Source organism: Terrapene carolina, unplaced genomic scaffold, assembly GCF_002925995.2.
Source record: "Terrapene carolina triunguis isolate 2854851 unplaced genomic scaffold, T_m_triunguis-2.0 Scaffold261, whole genome shotgun sequence".
In the NCBI taxonomy this organism is placed as follows: Eukaryota; Metazoa; Chordata; order Testudines; family Emydidae; genus Terrapene; species Terrapene triunguis.
In genome coordinates, this window is record NW_020664612.1 from 938,361 (window position 1) to 958,495 (window position 20,135).

At 49.8% G+C, this 20,135-nt stretch overlaps 1 protein-coding gene across 2 annotated transcripts in view; it reads left to right on the forward strand.

Annotated features, from left to right (window-relative positions):
- The first annotated feature begins 9,744 nt into the window (after nt 1-9,744).
- The window catches only part of SYT12 (synaptotagmin 12), a 54,446-nt gene continuing 44,055 nt past the window's right edge, over nt 9,745-20,135 (forward strand). Inside the window, exon 1 of one of the 2 annotated variants that reach the window (XM_024201379.3) lies at nt 9,745-9,952. The gene's annotated coding sequence lies outside the window, so the exon portion shown is untranslated. Of the gene's footprint in view, nt 9,953-10,238; nt 10,295-20,135 lie in introns of those variants that run through there. The other variant, XM_024201380.3, reaches the window with a different exon arrangement.

A 20,135-nucleotide genomic window follows, 5' to 3' on the forward strand; every position in this document is an offset into this window, starting at 1 on the left:
CATACAGGGCTCCCTGTAGCCCTGGCCCTGCCCCCTTCTCCATCCAGCCCTGGAGAGGCTGCAGTTGTGCCATCTGACCTCTAGAGGCTGCTCTGGTGCCTGCTAAGTGCACCGGCGGCTTGTCCTTGGCAGGGAGGGGAAATTGGTGGTAGAATATCTTGCAATCCTGGCCCAAAATCCTAAAAGCAGCCCAGGGGCTGCTCTCGGTGCTGCACTGCTAGCTGCGGTGTTTGCTGCAGGGATGTTATGCAATTGCAGCTGGGATGCGAGGTGGGGCTGAGTGATTGTGAATGGAGAGGCAAATGTCTACCAGAGACAATCTAATCCAATGTGCTTTCTGCTGTAGACTAGTCTGAGCCCCCCACCCCCACCCCCACCACGCCAAGCTGGGGAATGTGATGGTGTAGCACACAACAGTTTGAAATGCCCAGATCAAATATTCTGAGGGGCAGTTTCCCCACCCCCAGCACCGTATCGGTTGTGATTTTTCCTTCCCTGCCAGGACAGTACAGCTGGACACATGGCGCAGAGGCAAGCTGGCTGTACAGGCAGAAGGGGTTGGGAAAATAAGACCAACAAACAGCCAGTGCTGCTAAACCTGTGGCTGCAGGAGTCCCCCAGCTCCAACAATCATGGACTGTCAATCAGCAGGGTGATGTTTACTGCTCCTGCTCCAGTGCCGTGTAGCCTGTCAGATGGGGCAGCTCATATGGCCTGAGAACCGTGTGGAAGTAATAACTTGGGCCCCCTGGGAAATCAGCATGTCCCCATTTGACTGGCTGCTACCCCTCGCGATCCTCCTTTATTGGTGACTGTAAATGGGAATCCTGGTTGGTGCATAGAGCAGAATTCCCCCACCCCACCCCCACTACCCCATTCTCCTAACTCCCTCTGCAGACAGGCACACCGGTTCTGGACTCTGTCTCCCCTGCTCTGGATAACTGAACACAGGAACCTCAGAAACACCCTGGCAGGAGAAGTTGGGAGAAGGCCATGGAGTGAATCGTAGATCTCACTGCCAACTGGGTGGTTCTTCAGGAGGCCCAAATTTGATTGACCTGGCTATGCCATTCAGTGTCTTGCACTCTCTATAGCACTGAGTGTGTCCCTGGCATGTGTGTGTCACCCCGTGAGCACGTAGTGGGGCAGCATTAAAGCTTCTCCAGCACTCCTTTGAGGTGACTCGCGTTTTGGGGGGAACACAGTAAAAATGTTCATTTCCTTTCCCTTTAATCTGAGGGAAATTAAATTGTTTCTGTTTGAATCTGCTCAAAATGATCTTTTGATTGATTCTGTTGAAAAACAGGAAAACGCTGCAAGGAAAAATTCAAATGAAATGCAGCATTTTGTGTCACTTGGAGATATTGGTGGGAAACGATTCTCACACTTCAACCAGCCCCCAATGAAACTGACAGAGGGGCTTATTTCAGCTGCACTTAAATCTGTTTCTAATCATAAGAGAGTAAGAATGGCCATAGTGGGTCAGACCTATGCTGCATCTAGTCCAGTGTCCTGTCTCTGACAGTGGCCAGTGCCAGAGGCCTCAGAGGGCATGAACAGAACCAGGCAACTTCAAATGATCCAGCCCCTGTCCTCCAGGCCCAGCTTTCTGCAGTTGAATCAGCTTAAGCTAAGTTGACAGTAGCTGGGTTTGTAGCCGTTTCAGAGGATCCACGCAGCCTTTTGCACTGGTTTAACTAAAGCCATTTTAAATCACACCATTAGTGAAACAAGCACAACTCTGAGTATAGACCAGCCCTGCACTAAATGATCAAAAAAGTAAAGCTACTGTGCTGTCAGCAACAGGTGAGAGAGGGGACGATGGGAACTGGTGGGTGGCTCAGGGTGTTAACCCTACCCACCCAGCAAGAGTTGAGGATGTGCAGCATGGCTGGAGTAATAATAATAATATCTCGTTCTTGTATAGCACTGTTCATCAGAAGATCTCCTAGCGCTTGACATTTTCCAGATGGGAAAACAGGTACAGAGCAGTGACTTACCCCAGGTCACCTAGCAGCAAAGCATGGAATAGAACCCGGGTTTTCTACAGCGCAGTCTAGGGCTCTGTCCCCAAGGCTACACTGCCTTGTAACTGATCAGGGAGTACTAAGGGAGAGATGGGGAGCCAAAGGGAAAAGCTCTGGGGTAGCGGTTGGTGACAGAGCAGAAGAAGCTACTGGGGACAAGAGGCAGGTGGGTGGGAGCTAGATAGGCCAGGGGAGTCTATGGGTTAGCAGTGTGAGTTGGCACCAAGCTGGCTGGCTGTGGGAGGAGCTTGGAGAGGGTGCTCTCTGGCTGGAAGCAGCTGAATGCTGCACTGGCACTAGTGTTTGCACACGTGTGAGGCACCCAAAGAGTCGTGCCCTTCAGCTTGCCAATTCCAGACCCATTCTGCTCTTGAGAGGATTTGAAAATGCTGCCAAAGTGAGAACTTGCATGCTATTTCCATGGAGCTCTTGTGCCCGGAGGAACATTGCTCTGAAACATAATAATTTCTTCTGTGCTGGGAGAGGCTGTATCTTCTATCGGCCCAAGATTAGATCCGGTGCCAGAAGCACTAGCATGGGGGTGGTGCAGGGAGTGCTGCCTCTGCAATTAGATGATCATTTGGTTTCGTTTCCTTGGGATGTTTTACGAGGAATCGGTAGGAGAGATGAAGCTTTTCATCCTGGGCAGTTTGATTAGTCAGGAAAATAGAATCCGAATTCCAAGAGCTGGAGGAAGCTGGGCATGGAAGGGGATTAGACACAGCTGTGATAGATTTGCCATCACAGTGCCACTGCAGGTCTGTAGTGTATGAATACTAGTAGCAGTGATACTCTGCACAACACACAGTCATGGCATAAGCAGCATAAGACACATACAGGTATGAGACCTCTCTGTATTCTTTGATCTCTGCGTTTAGCAAGATACTTGCACTTTTCATGTGCCTGGGTCTCATGGCCATGCTAAAGTTATAGGGGCCAGTAGTGGCCAAAAGTCACTTTTATTATAGTGGGCAAACCTGAACATTGTCATTTCCTGGCTTTTGGGTCCTTAACATGGCAACCTTTAATCTTCCCATCAAGTGGCTTTTGGATGGAATTTCCTAGTTTTTTAAAAAAAAAACAGGGAACATGAATTCCATAATCCTGAAGTATTGGTCCAGAGCCCCCCTAAGTGCTCTGTGCCACACAGGCTGGACTGAGAGTACTGGAAGAGCTGCTGAGGCTACAAGCTACATTGCAAGACTCCCATTGATTCCAGTGGGGTTTGGATTAAACCCTAGGTCCACCCCTTCACCAAGTTACTCACCATGCATGAACTATGATTTTCAGACCCTCGTGGCCCGAGTGGAACCGGATCAACATTGGCTGGAACACACAGACTCTTCTCCTCGCTGAAGGCTATTTTCCTGACTTTCTCTGTGGCCTTGGGTGAGTTGCTTAAGTTTTCTGTACCTCAGTTTTTCCTTCTGCTAACCAGGGCTATTGATAATAAAGTTATTTGCGGGCCCTGGCGGGAAGATGATGTGTGCTGTAGCTGTGTGGTGTTGTTACAGAACTCTAAAATGTTACCAACACTTAGCACTCCTCAGCTGAAAATTTTGCCCCCTTTCAGTCGGAGAATTTGAGACCAATGGTCCATCTAGTATCCTGTCTCCAAAAGTGACCAGTTCTAGATGTATAAAACGGCCAGAATTCATTGATGCAACATGCTAAGTACAGGGAAAGCGTCTTTTTGTTGTTGTTGTTCAACCGTTTTGTTGTGGCTGGGCCTGGAGGTGGTTCAACATGGTCCAATGGTGTCATAAGGGTCAGCTGTATTAGGCCTGGGGCAAGGGAGTGAGAAAAGTCCTTGAGATAGAGCCAGACAAATGCAGAATCAAGCAAAAAGAGCTATTCACGAATGTTCTAGGGCTGTGATTCTCAAACTTTTTTTTTTTCATGGACCGCTTGAAAATTGCTGAGGGTCTCAGCGGACCACTTAATGATCTTTCCAAATGTTGTTTGTACCGTTAGCTAACTATTGTATTTTGTCCAAAGTGCTATATGTTCTACAAATTAAAGCACAGTACTCATATTTTAATATCAGCAGTCTTACCTTTCTAAGGCAATGAATGTGCCCTCTCTCTCCCACCGCAGCAGCCCCCGAGCTAGGGCTGGGAAGGAGTGGGGGGTCTCTCCCTCTCTCTCCCACCACAGCAGCCCCCGAGCTGGGGCTGGGAAGGAGGGGTCTCTCCCTTGCCGTGGCAGCCGCCGAGCTGGGGCTGGGAAGGAGGGCTGTCTCTCCCCGGCAGCCTCAGCCTTGGAGCTGGGGAAAGTCGCCTCTTTCTCTGGCCGCTGCAGCCCTGCACATCCCAAATTCCTCCCACCCCCCTCTTCTCACCCTGCTGCCACCGCACCTACCCCCTATCCTCCCCAAGGCCACCACTTCATCTTACATGTGCATCTTCTCCAGCGTGGCTCCACTAATTAGGTGGGTGGCCCTTCATTCTCTTGTGTGCCGTCGCGTAGGCACGCACCTTAGAGGGAACTATCCGCAGACCACCTGAATGTAGCTTGCAGACCACTGGTTGTCCACGGACCACAGTTTGAGAACCTGTTCTAGTGAATAAAACCTGTAGCTTCTTTTTGCTGGGACTTGCAGCCCCACTTCTGTGTAAACAAAGAGGGCCTACTGCAAAGCCCATCCCAGTCAATGGCAAGACTCCCCTTGGCTTCACTGAGCTTTGCAGCAGACACCAAGGGAGTTTTTGTTCCCAAGAGTATTCACAGCAAGCAAAACCTTTGGGACTATGGATGTGGGTATATCTTTATGAGAGGGAAGTGCCCCTGGGGCAGTCTTGAAATGCTCTTCATTGTTAGTAGAGTTGTCCAATGATAACAAGCTCACTGTGAATGGATTGCAGACAAAAAAGGGTGCACCTCCTGTTTCATGAAGGTCATCCAAGCAGGTATCACAAACAATCCCATGTGACCAGGCTCAGGGCACAAAGAGCCAACACTCAGCTGGCAGATAAACCATTGGCTGAAATGGGTTTTTCCCAGCCTTTATGTATAATGAACAAATTAGTAAAAATAAAATACAATTTAAAAAATCCAACCTCAGTGGGTACCATGGGAACAGAAAAAAGGACTCAGTGCTTCAGATTCACTGCAGAGAACTTGACCAGCTCTAACATAGAGGATGGGAGAGGAGAGGGAGGGCTGGGTGTTCGCTGTGGGAGCAGTTTGCCACTGAACAGTGATGACAACATTGATTAGGCTGCGGCATTGTGCCTCTGGGTTAGCTCCATGCCAAGTCTGAATCTTGGATGTATAGAGCTTCAAGAGCCTTTGTTCTAATTGCGGTATTTGTTTCCCCACATACTTTATCCAAGTTAGAAATCATTTCAGTGCAGGTTTAAGACTATGAGTAAACTTTACAGGCCTTCCTTATCAGCAAGAAAACATTTAATTGGGTGAAATAATGGGCGTTGTGTAAGCAAGGGGACGGAAGTCTTGGGAATGTACTTCTTTATATGTTTTCAGTAGCAATGGGGCAGAGCAGCAGTTTGGACCCAGATCTAGGAGGAGGGATGGTCCAGCCACTAATTTAGGATTTGGGAGTCCTGGGTTCAAATCCCTGCTTTGCCACAGACATCCTGGGTGACCTTCGGTGAGTCACTACACAAAATGTGGAAGCTAGTTAAATGGAAATTAAAAGAAACAGTCACAAGGGTAAAATGCCTGCAAATGACATGGAAACTATATTAAAAGAGGCACTTAGGGGCAAAAAGGCATCCTTTAAAAATTGGAAGTCAAATCCTGCTCAGGAAAATAGAAACGAGCATGAACTCTGGCAAGTCAAATGCAAAAGTATAAAAAAGGCCAAAAAAGAGAATTTGAAGAGCAGCTAGCAAAAGACACACAAGCTAACAGCAATTTTTTTAAGTACATCAGAAGCAGGAAGCCTTCCAAAAAAATCACTGGGGTCACTGGATGATCAGGATGCTAAAGGAGCACTCAAGGAAGACAAGGCTGTTACAGAGAAGCTCAATGAATTCTTTGCATTGGTCTTCACTGCAGAGGATGTGAGGGAGATTCCCTACTTGAGTCATTCTTTTTATGTGATAAATCTGAGGAACTGTCCCAGACTGAGGTGTCAGTAGAGGAGGTTTTGGAACAAACTGATAAATTAAACAGTAATAAGACACCAGGACCAGATGGCATTCACCCCAGAGTTCTGAAGGAACTCAAATATGAAATTGCAGAACTACCAACTGTGGTATGTAACCTAGGGCTTAAAGCAGCCTCTGTACCAGATGACTGGAGTGTAGCTAATATAAACACTGATTTTTTTAAAAAAGGCTCCAGAGGTGATACTGGCAATTACTGGCTGGTAAACCTAACTTCAGTACCACTGGCTGAATTGATGGAAACTAGAGTAAAGAACTGATTTATCAGACACACAGGTGAACATGATATGTTGAGGAAGAGTCAACATGGCTTTTGTAAAGGGAAATAATCCCTCCCCAATCTAGAATTCTTTGAGGGGGTCAACAAGCATGTGGACAATTTTGTATGTATAGTTGGGATTATGTTTTCCACTCTTCATTACTTCACACCTACCATGATGAAATTGACAAGGTCCTATACCAAAGGCTCTTAAGCAAAGTAAGCAGTCATGAGATAAGAGGGAAGGTTCTCTCATGCATCAATAACTGGTTAAAAGATAGGAAACACAGGATAGGAATAAACAGTTTTCACAGTGGAGAGAGATAAAAGAGAACTGGATAAATTCATGGAGGTTAAGTCTATTAATGGCTATTAGCCAGGATGGGTAAAGAATGGTGTCCCTAGCCTCTGTCTGTCAGAGGATGGAGATGAATGGCAGGAGAGAGATCACTTGGTCATTGCCTGTTGGTCCACTCCCTCTGGGGCACCTGGCATTGGCCACTGGTGGTAGACAGGATACTGGGCTAGATGGATCTTTGGTCTGACCTAGTACGGCCGTTCTTATGTTCTTATATATAAATAGTGGGGTCCACCAAGGCTCTGTACTGGGACCAGTTCTGTTCAACATATTCATAAATGATCTGGAAAAAGGGGTAATCAGTGAGGTGGCAAAATTTGCAGACAATACAAAACTACTCAAGATAGTTAAGTCTAAAGCTGACTGTAAAGAGTTACAAAAAGATCTCACTAAACTGGGTGACTGGGCAACAATATGGCAGATGAAATTTTATCTTGGTAAGTGTGAAGTAATGAACAATGGAAACCATAATCCCAAATTATACATACCAAACGATGAGGTCTAAATTAGCTGTTGCCACTCAAGAAAGATCTCTGAGTCATTGTGGATAGCTCTCTGAAAACATCTGCTTAATGTGCAGCGGCAGTCAAAAAAGCTAACCGAACATTAGGAACCATTAGGAATGGGATAGATAACACAGAAAATATCATAATGCCACTATATAAATCAGTGCTATGCCCACACCTTGAATAGTGCATGCAGTGCTGGTCACCCCCATTTCAAAAATATATATTAGAATTGGAAAGAGTATACAGAAGGGCAACCAAAATGATTAGGGGGTATAGAACAACTTCTGTCAGGGTTCCTTCCCCACTCTGAACTCTAGGGTACAGATGTGGGGACCCGCATGAAAGCCCCCCTAAGCTTATTTCTACCAGCTTAGGTTAAAACCTGGTACGCTGCCACCACCAAGTGATTTAACAAGAAACAGGGAAAGGACTTCCTCTTTCCCCCAAATATCCCCCCAAGCCCTTACACCCCCTTTCCTGGGGAGGCTTGAGAATAATATCCTAACCAATTGGTTACAAAGTGATCAAGGACCCAAACCCCTGGGTCTTTGGGCAATGGAAAAACCAGTCAGGTTCTTAAAAGAAAGATTTTATTAAAAAGAAAAGGTAAAAATCATCTCTGTGAAATCAGGATGGAAAATAACTTTACAGGGTAATCAGATTAAAAGAGCCCTTACAGCACAACAGGGATACCTCCCTCTAGCAAAGGGAACATTCACAAGTTGAGAAAAACAAAGATAAACTAATACGCCTTGCCTGGCTATTACTTATAAATTTGAAATATGAGAGACTTGTTCAGAAAGATTTGGAGAGCATGGATTGATGTCCGGTCCCTCTTAGTCCCATGTCCCAAGAGCGAACACCACCAAAACAAAGAGCACAAACAAAAGCCTTCCCCCCCCCCCGAGATTTGAAAGTATCTTGTCCCCTTATTGGTCCTTTGGGTCAGGTGCAGCCAGGTTACCTGAGCTTCTTAACCCTTTACAGGTAAAAGGATTTTTGGTGTCTCTGGCCAGGAGGGATTTTATAGTATTGTATACAGGAGGGTTGTTACCCTTTCCTTTATAGTTATGACAACTTCCATATGATGTGAGACAAAAAATACTGGGACTGTTCAGCTTAGAAAAGAGATAACCAAAGGGGGATATAATAGAGGTCTATAAAATAATGAATGGTGATTTGAAATGAATAAGGAAATATTATTACCCCTTCACCTAACACAAGAATGGGGGGTCATGAAATGAATATGGAGCAGGTTTAAAACAAAGATAAGGAAGTACTTCTTCACACAACGCACAGTCAACCTATGGAACTTGTTGCCAGGGGATATTGTGAAGGCCAAAAGTATGACTGGATTTAACAAAGAATTAGATACGTTCACAGATGATAGGTCTGTCGGTGGCTATTAGCCAAGATGGTCAGAGATGCAACCCCATGCTCTGTGTGTTCCTAAATCTCTGACTAACAAAGCTGGCCGTGGACAATAGGGAATGGATTCTGTTCTGTTCATTCCCTCTGAAGCATCTGGCACTGGCCTCTGTTGGAAGACAGGATACTAGGCTAGATGGAGGATTGGTCTGACCCAGCCCGGCTGTTCTTATGTTTTGTATTTTGACTTTATATTCCATAGATGGTGGCAATGGCTAGAGGGCTTTGCCTGAGTAACCAGTGTCCAGCCATTAGAGAGAGGCTGGAGAGTGACTGAGCCTGGGCAATAGAGCTCCCCCTGGCTAGGCCAGTGGGTCTAACTCGGCACAGATCACTAGTGACTGAAAGACGTTCTGCTCACCAGCCTGTGCCACAGAGCTGCACCCTGGTGGTCCTAGTCAGTGTCTCCAGCTTGCAAAGACCCAGCAGCATCAGTTGGTGCCTGAGCAGTTAGCATCTCCTCAGCTGAAAAAGGCCAAGCCTTGAGTAAGCCAAGCCACATAGAGGCTGAACTATCTTGTTGCCCCAGGGGTGACCCCTCCAGGGCAAGGGGAACTGCGCTGGGGTGGGCAGCATGGGAGGGAAGCCTGCATTGGGTCACACCTGTTCTGTGACTTAAGAATCCTTCATCTTCCAAGGCTGCCTGCCCAGCTCTGGGTTCACATGTGGATTTATAAGGATGAGGGAGCCATGCTCAGCCTGCCTGAGCTAGGGGCATGCCCAGGTCAGCTCCTGCCCCCCATAGCTTTGCAAAAGAGCCAGAGCAGGGGTTTTCATACCCAGCCCCGCATGGAGTTGGGGGGACACACGTAGACGCAGCCAGGATGCCCCAGCACTGCTCTCCCCAGGCCGGGCTCGCAGCGCAGCGGGTGACTGCAGGGACTGCACAGAAGGCTCGCGCTGCCTCCCCCCCCCGGGGGGCCCTGGGGGCTGGGATCCCGCCGGGCACGCGGGGGTGGGACCCTGCAGTCCGGGGGTGGGCGGGGAGGAGCGCAGGGCTGGCACAGCCACACACAGAGCGGCGCCGAGGCTCAGCAGCAGCGCGGCGCGCGTGTGTGTGGTCGGAGCAGGGGGCGCGCCGAGCTCCTGGACAAACGCAGTCCGCTCCTCTGGCAGGGGGCGCCGGAGGATGCCGCGGGGCTGGCGGCTGCCCAGGCCGCGGGGGTTGGCTCCGTGAGGCGCCCGAGCCCAGCTGCGGAGTTTGCAGGCGGTCCGCGCTGCACCAGAGTCCGGGCGAGGTAAGCGGCGGCATCCGAGCAGCGCTGCACGCGAGCTTCTCCCTGCGCCCCGCCCCGCCGCGGGGTTTGCTGGCCCAGCCGATGCCCGCTTCCCGGCTCTGGCTGGCGGACTGGTTCGGTGCGGGGGGTTGGCTGGGGTCCTCCAGCGGGGCGGGCTTCCCGGGACGCCTCATGCAGAGAGGCGAGCGGGGCGTTGTGGAGCCCCCAAGCGTCCACGGGCGAGTAGCCGGGGACGGTGCAAGGAGCTGCCCAGGGCAGCTGCGGCGGGAGGGCAGCGCCCGGGGTCGGTGCAGCGCCCGCCCGCTCCGGCCCCAGCGCGCTGCGTGCACCGCGCCGAGGCAGGTGCGGTCCCTTGCCCAGCAGCCACTGGCTGCCCCGGCGTGTGTGTGTGGGGGGGGTCCCTGCAGTCCCAGGGCCGGGCATGACTAGCCAGAGCCCCCGCTTCCCCCCGGCGGTTCAGCCTCCTGCGAAGTTTCAGCTCCGGCCCGTGGCCCAGGGAGGCATTTTGGCCAGGCTGCCCCATGGCCACGCGGGGGCTCCCCTCACAGTTGCCCACCCCAGCGCGGATCGGGGTGTATGTTGCGGGGCTCGAGGACGGGGCTGCAGGTGCGGTCTGTCAGTGCACCCCCGAGGTAGCGGGTTGCTGGGACGCTGGATCTCCGGGGAGGAGGAGGAGCAGTGCTCGCTCCAGCGAGGCGCTCCCTGGTTGAACGCTGTCAGGGGTTTAGATACTTGCCTTCATAGTTGGCATTGCTTAGAACTTCTTCCCCGGGGGAGAGCCTAGTGCTCCAGTTTCCTGTGTGAACCCCGCGCTGTGAGCGGGGAGGGATAGCTCAGTGGTTTGAGCATTGGCCTGCTAAACCCAGAGTTGTGAGTTCAATCCTGGAGGGGCCATTTAGGGAACTGGGGTAAAAATCTGCTTGGGGATTGGTCCTGCTTTGAGCAGGGGGTTGGACTAGATGACCTCCTGAGGTCCCCTCCAACTCTGATATTCTATGATTCTATGAAATGCTGAATGGCTAGTGGATTACCACATCTCTGTGTGGGAATCCAGGGCCCCTGGTGGTGGGTGCTGTAGAAACGCTGCTAGGAGAGAGGACTTTCTTCCCTATTCAGAAACATTGAATATCTTAGGGGTGGTTCCTCAGCTGGGGGGAGTTGGGGACAAAGGTGGCTTCACACCACATTTATCCCCGTCCTCTGGGGCTGGCTGGGGGCAGGTTCAGTCTGTCACAGTTTAGAGTAGCCTTGAGGCTGCAGTAAATTGTCTCTGGTTACAATGACCCTCAAGGGGCTGGTCCACCAGCTGGGGTAGCCACAAAGAGGTGGAGATAAATCAGATCTACACTGCCCAGGAGGTCAGGTAAACGAACTTTAGGCGCCCTGTAAGCTGCCAAAGCCTCATGAAGGGGCTGGATCAGGGCTGAGATTTGGCCCTCTGAATGTGCTGTGTTTCAGTTTGTTCTAAATTAAAGAGGTTTTGGTATGTAACTAACAGGTGCTGCTAGAACTGTGCAGGCTGGGTCTTGCACACAGATGCATAGAGGTCACATTATCTCCCTTTTACTGCCCCGTCAACCTGCAGAAGCTGGGGAAAATGCAGATCCATTTTTCAGAGACTTTCTAATGAAAGAGGCCAGCCTGCACCATGATGGCATGTGACTGGCTTGGAATCTCTTGGGAATGGCTGCAAGCTCAGAAATTCCTGGAGGAGGGCTGGCTGCTCCTTTGTAAGAATTTCAGTCCTTGTGCACCTGTGAGAAGCCCTCTGGGCTTCTCTTGAACCTGATTGGCTCTTGTCTGTCAGGGTTCCATTTTTAAAGGAGGGAAAATCCTAAATCTCCCCAGATAAATTATTCCACAGCTTCTCCTGTTAACACCTCCACACTGCTCTCCCAGACACTGCTGCATTTAACTTCTCTGGGTGTGTTTGCATCCCACCACGGGGCAAGTCCTGCTTTGCATGCATGGAACCCTGGGCACCGTGCAAGAGGGAACTCTTGAAACTGCCTTCTTGTTTGCATGCATGTTGGATGCAGATTTTGGTGTGAACCACAATGGAAAATATGGGGGTAGGTTCTAGTGACAGGTGTTTGCCCTAGGGAATTTGGGCAAGAAAACGCCATTTTGGCAGTGGGAAATATCCCCTCGTTGCTTACAGTAGGGCTAGTGAACTGGTTAACAGCTGGACTATCCTCAGGGGGTGCTTGCCTGTGCACTTCCAGCCAGTGCTTAGTTTGTGCCAGGGCTCAGCCCCGGCACCTCTGGGTTTCCACATCACTTATGAAAGTAAAAAAAATTGCTTGAGCCCCGGCACCTCTTTCATTATAAATTAATCACTGCTTCTGGCCATCAGTTTGATGCTCAGTGTCAAGGAGGGACAGCTGTGTCATGAACCCTGCACCAGATCACTCTCCCTTCACAAAGCCCTTCCACACTTGGGCACTTGCCATTCATCTGTTCTGTCTCCTCCTCTTCCCCCTTCCGAATGCACGTCAGCCATGTTCACTAGTTTCAGCACGTTCACTAGTTTCAGCTGCCCCAGGCACCGGGGACGTTTCACCCCACATGTGGGCAGGTGGTTTCTGCTGGGGGGCAGGGCACCTTTAATCTGCAGCTGGGGCTTTGCACTGTGGGAACCCAGGCCACGGAGGCAATTGAATTGGTGTGTCCCCCACCATCCTGGCTTCAGTGGCCCCCACCCAATCCACATTGCGAGCACTTTGTATAGCAAAGCTTCCCCGCTCAGCAAACTCTCCACAGCTGGGGCCTCATCTGAGACTCAAGGCCTGTCTTATGCTACCATAAGCCCACAAGAAAATCTAACGCAGGCTTTTTGCTCCCCCCAGCCTGGCTTCTCTTTCCTAGTTGATCCTGCAGTGAAACCATAGTGCTGAGTTTCAGACCGAATTCGCTGTGTGGAAATGGGGCTGTGATTGCCTTGCAGGGAGGGGAGCTGAGCTGGGAAGGAGAAACTCAAAGGGCTGAACTCGTATCAAAGAGGAAGACTGGGGAAGCAGTGACTTCGGCTGCTGGCCAGAGGGAATTCCTGTTGTATAAGGGGGTGGTTGCCTACTGGTTATGGAAGGAGACTAGGATGTTAGGGTACCTGGCTCTGACACTGATCCGCTGGGTGTCTTGGGCAAGTCACTTGACTGGTGTGTGCCTCAGTTTCCCCATAAGTGAAATGGGGATAGTGATGGGCCAGGCTGCAGGAAGGCCTCCTCAAGGAATCATGTGGGAAGTGCTTTCAGGAAAGTGGTACACAAATATAGGGTACAGCCATGAAATACTTGCTAGCTTGCAGATACCCCCTTATGGGGAAGTCCTCCTTTAGCCAGTTCTGCTGCTTTCATTTGCTCTCTTGTCTTTTAACAGCAATTGAGGTGTGGGATGAAATAGAGAGGGGAGAGCTGGTGAAAGCAGGACTGTGCTACAGGGAAAGCACCTGTATCTAGAACATCATGCGAAGATCTGGAGTGTGGATCCCAGTCAGTGGCACTGGCTGCGGGGGGTGAGCTGGGCAGCTGCTGGGACTATGAACGCAAGGCTGGGGTAGTGTTTGGGCGTCGAATGGCCTGCCCAGAATAGGAGGGTGGGGGCGGACAGTGGGGGGAGCATGCGGTGTTGATGGGGGGAGATGGATGGAAGGAGGAGGGAAGGACGAGATGAAGTTATTGCTGATCTGTATCTGCGGCCCATTGCAGGACCCTTTAAGGAGAGTGGATAGACAAGTGGTCCCCTCCCCCCTCAGGCAGGCAGAACCCCCTTTACTGGGGTGAAGGGACATACAGGTGAGAGTCTGGTTGCTTCCGGGTACCCCCTGCCTCTCACAGGGAGAGGAGGGGGGTGCTGTGGGGGAGCACTGCTCAGCCAGTCCAGGGAGCAGAATGAGGTGGGAGCTCCCCTCTGCTTTTAGCAGCTGTATATTCAAGTCCCGTGGGTCCTCAAATCCGGGCTGGAAATCTCCTGAGAAGAGGTTGTCTCATGAGATTCCTTCCAGTGCTTCCAGCCAAGGAGCAGCCTTGGCTGTGGCATCTCAGCCCTTCAGTCTCTGCTGGGAGCCTGAGAGCTCACTGGTGTGTGGGACTGAACCAGCATTTTTGAAAGCGGGATGCCCCTCAGGAAAGGTGCCATTCCTCTTGTGGCTGAAGTTTCAGGTAGGACCTGAATGCCCCTGAATCAGCCAACCCCCGGCTCAGTGCCACCTGTCCTCTGGACTCCATAGGTGAGTTATTGCCTCTTGCATGCCAGGCAGTGAGGACGCCAGGTATTTCCGGAGATTTAGTAACATCACAGTTATATTACTGTGAGCTCTTTGGCACAGGGACTCTCTCTCACTCTGTGTTTGTACAGCACAATGGGGATATAATTTTAATACTAACAATCACTCTAAAGAAAATTGGTATCTCAGCTGCCTTTCTGGCTGTCCTGTGCTACTAAGGCAGTAACATAATAGACTGTACAACACTTTCCAGAGCAACACGAAAAAGATACCTCTCGCTGGGAGTTCTTACCACTCAGTGTCATTATCCAGTAGGTGTTTGGCTATTCCCGTAGAGAGCACTGGAACAGTGCTGCCCTTGCAGGTGGATCTCCGTGACTCGCTCTGATGGAATGACTTGGTGTGATACATCCAGAATGGCCGTGGTTTGCTCAGTGGAAATCCATACCTGCGGCACAATGTGGGCACTGTTCTGTTGCTCTGAAAGGCAGGGATTTCGGGTATGTGCTGTTCCGGGCAAAGTCTCCTGCAAGTAGTCCTGTTTCTTTGAAAATTTGGGAGTGAATTTAGTGCATGTGAAAAGAGTGGGTAAGTAGTGCTGGGCATGGGGTGCACCACCCAACTCTGCCAATGCACTTCTGTCCTGACTTACAGTCCCCTTGCTAGTCCAGCCCATGGTCTCACACCCTGCCCTGTTGCTGCACCTAGCTTCTGGCCTGTGACTCTCCCTCCTGTTTCGTTCCAAGGCTTTGTAACAATGCTATGTTCTCACAGAGGTCATTGTCATCAGCTGGGCTAGAATCTAGACCCTCCTGCTCCAAACGCCCAGGCCCCCACCACCTCAGCTAATGGAGAATCCCAGTTAGGAACAGAAATATTAAGGCTGATACACAGTCTTCATTTGCTGCAGCCCCTAGAGGGTAGCAGAAGTTCCAGAGCTGGCTGGAGCTTGGTAGTTTTGGCTCACAAGGGGTTGTGGAAGCTGGATCGATTAGGTTAGATTTGCATGGGTTTCCCACCCTGGGTTCAGGTTCAAAACCAATATGCCATTGAGTTTTGCCTGGTTTTGTTCAGAAGGTTCTGATCAAGCAGACTGGGTCAGGTTGGACATTCTCCACCGGGGGAGCGAAAGCTGTCAATGGTGCCAAAGCAGAGTCGCCTTGTGAGGCCTCTGACAATGGGCCTTCCCAGCAGCAAGTGCTCAGAGGGGAAGGATTCTGAAGTGGGCTGTCCTTTCGTAATTTCTTCTCCAGCTCTCAATTTCCTTCGGTTCTGCTGTTACATTGCATCTCAGACTGGCCTGATCTAATCACTTTCGTGCTATTTTAGTCCAGGAGCCATCTCCACTAAATTTGAAATCAATAGGAAGCTCCAATCAATTGAGAACTAACAGGCCAGCGCATTGACTACCATTGAATTGTCCATTGCCTAGCCACTCATCCACATGCTGAAACTCCTGTCTCTTTCCCTCTCCGTTATCTTGGAAATCATTGTGGGTATGTCCTGGCATAATGATCATTAAGGGGACAAGTACACCGCTGCCATGTAACAACCAAATATACTTCCCAGTAAACTAGTGCTGACCTGTCCTGCTGTGCTCTGTGGAGCTCTGCGGATTTCTTTCCTTGGTCAAATGTTGTATATACACACACAGTTCAAATACACCCACAGGTCTTAGAGTGAACTGAAAATCATCATAGCTTCATTGACTTGATTTACAACAGTTGAGAATCTGGCCCTCTCTTCCCAGAGCCTTTATTAGGAGTTTGTACCACACTTGAATAATAACCATGGTTTCTGCAAGTCAAAAACAGGCCTGTCCGTATTGAACAGTCAATAGGCATCGATTGTCGATTCCTTTCTGGATGAAAATCTCATAGAGCCTATTATTTATTTACACCATGCACTGGGTATGTGGAGTAGCAGGAAATCTCAGTGTACTCATGGACAAGGTTCAGTTACTTCTTAAAGGTGTAAACACAGGTGGGAATCAGCTCACTTATGGCTGCCAGTTTCTTTCTGTCCTGAGCACAACAGAGCAGGATTGGTCAGGGAATTCTCCACCTGCCTGGCTGTCAGTCAGTGAGGCATCCACCCACATTTGTGTCTTTAGCAAATGCGTATGCTGGGAGTCAATACCTGCTGGGGAAATCAGAGGAGTTACTCTAGATTTACATCCCTACAAGTGAGGGCAGAATGGCCCCTTGTATTTAAAGAATCCCTCAGCAGACTGGAACAACTAGTACACACAGCCCTGATTTCCAATACCCTGCCACTGGCTTTCACCTCGCTGCTTGTGGACTCAGCTACCCGGGTGTCAGTAGAAGCTCCCTTCTCTCTAGAGGCTTTCCTGTTCTGCTGTGATTCACTCTGTGCCATGGATTTCCTTCCCACAATTCTCTGCCACCGAAGCCCTCCCGAGGTCACAAACACTAGATGAAGGCACGACTGGATGAATCAGGCAGCGGCAGAAAAGGAGAGAGAGCTTTGCGTGTAAACGTTCCCATAAAGGCACAAGTTAACCAGCTGCTGGGGCTCAGGCTGATATCTCCCCCATAGCCAGGCACAGGGAGGGGGTTTCTGCACACCTGGTGACAGGATAATGGACTGCGGGACCGTTATTTTAGTCCAGTCTGGCAGTTTCCTGCATTCTGTGTCTCAGTCTGTGGTATTTATCAGGTGCCCATCACTATAGTATCTAAGCACTTCACAATGTTTAATGTATTTATCCTCACAATATGCCTGTGCCATTATCCCCATTTTACAGGTGGGGAAACTGAGGAAGAGCAGTAAAGTGACGTGCCTAAGACTGCAGGGAGAAGCTATGGCAAAGCGGGGATTACAGTGCAGGAGGGCCACATGCTCAGGCCACTGGAGCACAGTGCTTGGTTGTGTCTGGGGGACGACGACTGGAAAAAGGTTTAGTAATTGGGAGGTAGATGCAGAGGGCTGTTTTGGGGGGGTCTGTGGTCAAGGTGGCAGATAGGGTGGTAGGTGAGTTGGTGGGATTGATATGTGGGGTAGGGGATGGAATGAGGGCTCACTACACAGAATCTTAGCTTGTGGGGGAGGGGCTATCTTTCTGTCCTGTGTTTGTACAGTGCCTAGCACAGTGGGGTCCTGGTCTGTGATTGGCTTCTTGGTGCTACTACAATACAAGTAATAAGAAGACAATATCCCTGCACAATGTATTAGAGTTTAAACCCCTTCTAATGGGGAGACAGTGCTGAGGGTAAAACGATTCACGGGAAGCTGGTCTGGTCAAAGCGTATTGGTGGGGGCTGTGCTCTCCATTCCCGAGGGGACATTTAACTGCCCCTTAGTGCCAGGATGTCTCCCAGGGGGCTGTTTTCCTCCTCCTGCAAATCACAAGCTATTTATTTCTCCATTGCAAGTGGAATGTGATTTCCCTGGCTCCGCTCTCCATGCCTGTCGCTGCTCCCCAGTCTACAGCTGCTCATAAAGAAAACTAACAAGGATCCAGCTCCAACCGCCTTGTCTTCATTAGATTGTCATCAGCCTCCGCTGGCTCTGCCGGCGCTTTATTGAAACTGCTGGTGACACATACTGTCAGGATAAAATAATGGGGCTGGTTGAGCGGGATGGAAAGATTTAACAATAACTCCTTCCCCACCAGCAAAGCCACCAGGGAGGTCTCGCACCACAGCACCCAGCTCCAAAGGAAAGCAGGAATTCACACTCAGCTCTGAGAGCCCCAGAGCGGGCGTTTCATTGAAATGCCCAAGGGAGAGTCTGAGCTACTCAAATCCCGGGGGGTTGGATCTGTAGCTGCAGTGAATCAACGTAGCTGAAGTTGATGGAGCTATTTACACTAGCTGGAGGGTTTGGCCCTTAAATCTCCAGGCTGTCTGTTCTGTAAGGACAATCCTGTATTCACTGCAGGGCATGGAGAAGTGGCTGTCCCCGTAGGCTCCTCTCCTCCGTAATCCCTGGGCTCAAAGGATGGGGTTTGAAGGGGAGAGCTGGAAAGCCACAAAGTGACTCAGTGAAGTGCTCCGGGGAAAGGGGCTTAATTAATACAAAATGCTCAAGTTCCCCACGAATTCCACCCCCCGCCCCAGCCTCTTTTGCCCATGCATTGAGATCCAACGTTTATGCAGCCAGGACCATACAAAAATAATCCAGTTCCTACATGAAACTCCAAAGGGAATCTGTCTTTCTCTCTCTGGAGCTGTATTTGAAACCTGCTAGACTTCTAGCCTTAGGCTTACAGCTGGTTGGGTAAGAATTTCAGTGAAAAAGTTTGAAAGAGGAAACACTTCGGGGGGGTTTTCCCCCAAAAATGTTGCAGGAATTTTCACTGAGAACTCTGATTTTTCCTTTAAAAAAATGGAAAATTTTTGAGGAATACAAACATCAGTTTAGGAAAAAAGGCCAAACAAAAAAACAAAACAAAAAACCAGCGTAATGGAAAATGTTCCACCCGTGCTACTTGTGGCATTAAAATGTTCCCTCTGAATTCTAGCTGAGGGCTGTACTAAGCAGAACAGTATGCCAGCATCCTAGCCTTATGCTGTGCTCCATTCCCAGTAGACTGTTTCAAATCAGATCACAGGTGAAATGAGTTTAGCACAGTCTCACCTAAGTCTCTAGCGCATGTCTGTCCACTGCGCACAGATCAGCCTGCTCTGCCCAGGAAAGCAGAGGGCCAAGTTCTACTGGATGAGCTCCGGGATGGGGGGCTGGAACAGTGCTACCAGTCTTTCACATTCAGGTGTAGGACAGCCAGACTTGCCTCACTCCCATTGCTCTTTAGCACTTGTGATTCAGTTGCAATGTAAGCCTTTTAACAACCAGCCAAGGTTATAGGATAGGGGTGGAAAAGACCCTGCCTCATCTTGAGTTTTACCGAAGGGAATCTCTTACCTTGGCAGCTTGCCGTCGTAGGTGCCACTCGGTGAGTTGGAACTGATTGCCAAACTGAAATGTCAATTAGAAAGAGGAGCCTGGTGTTTATCCTGCTAGCATGTTTTATTTTTCAGTATCTCATTCCATGCGGTTTTATTGAATTTCTGTCTTTCCGATTGGGTTTGCAGGTGTAACCCACACACCTCATGGGTATGGTGTTCTGTCCCATCTAGTGTCACCGAGACCACTTAGAAGAGACAGAGATTAATGAGTTTGCTCTACAGTCTTAGCTAACAGCCAGTTGGCTTTTAGCTCATGCAATAGAGGCTCATGCACTAAGCTTCAGAAGTCCCCGGTTCAATCCCACCCACCGACAACCGCGGTTTGTCGGCATTACACAGGCAGCCTAGGGAGAGGCTTCCCGACAGCAGCCCCAGCAGCAGCAAGGGTTGTACTCACTGCAGCATGACTGCCGTTACCGTAACGTGAGGACAGTCCAGACCCAAAAGCCTTGATTTTGAGACAGACGTGATCTTTCTTGGTCTGAGCACAGCACTGGAAGCCACGAACTCCTGAATTCCACTCTCTCTCTGACTTTGAGCAAATCAGTTACCCATCTCCCTGCTGCAGATTTACCCTTCATAAAATGGGGATTACAATACTTTGCTAAATCTCCATTTTACAGATGGGAAAACTGAGGCAGAGTAATTTGCTCACGCCCCCAGAAGGAGTCGGTATCAGTCTTAGTTACTACACGGACACATTGTACTGTGTGTCAAGTGCTATGTGAGGGCAAAGTTTGACTGCTGCTTATCCCATGGATCCAAGGTGCGTAGCATTATGACTTGGCATTGGTAGCAGGGAGATTTTTTTTCTTCTGAATGAGTGCAGCTCAAGTGACAGCAGTTTTTTTCCAGCTCTTCATGTATGTTTTTCCTTCGAGAGCTGCTTATTCTTCAGAGTAGCTTTGCAGTTTACAGCCCACCTATAGACACGGTCCTCTGGGGATGCCAGACAAGTTTTTACTTTAACCCTGGTGCAACTGGAGATTTAATTCCATCCACTTGATATTCTAGCGGTGCTTCCTAG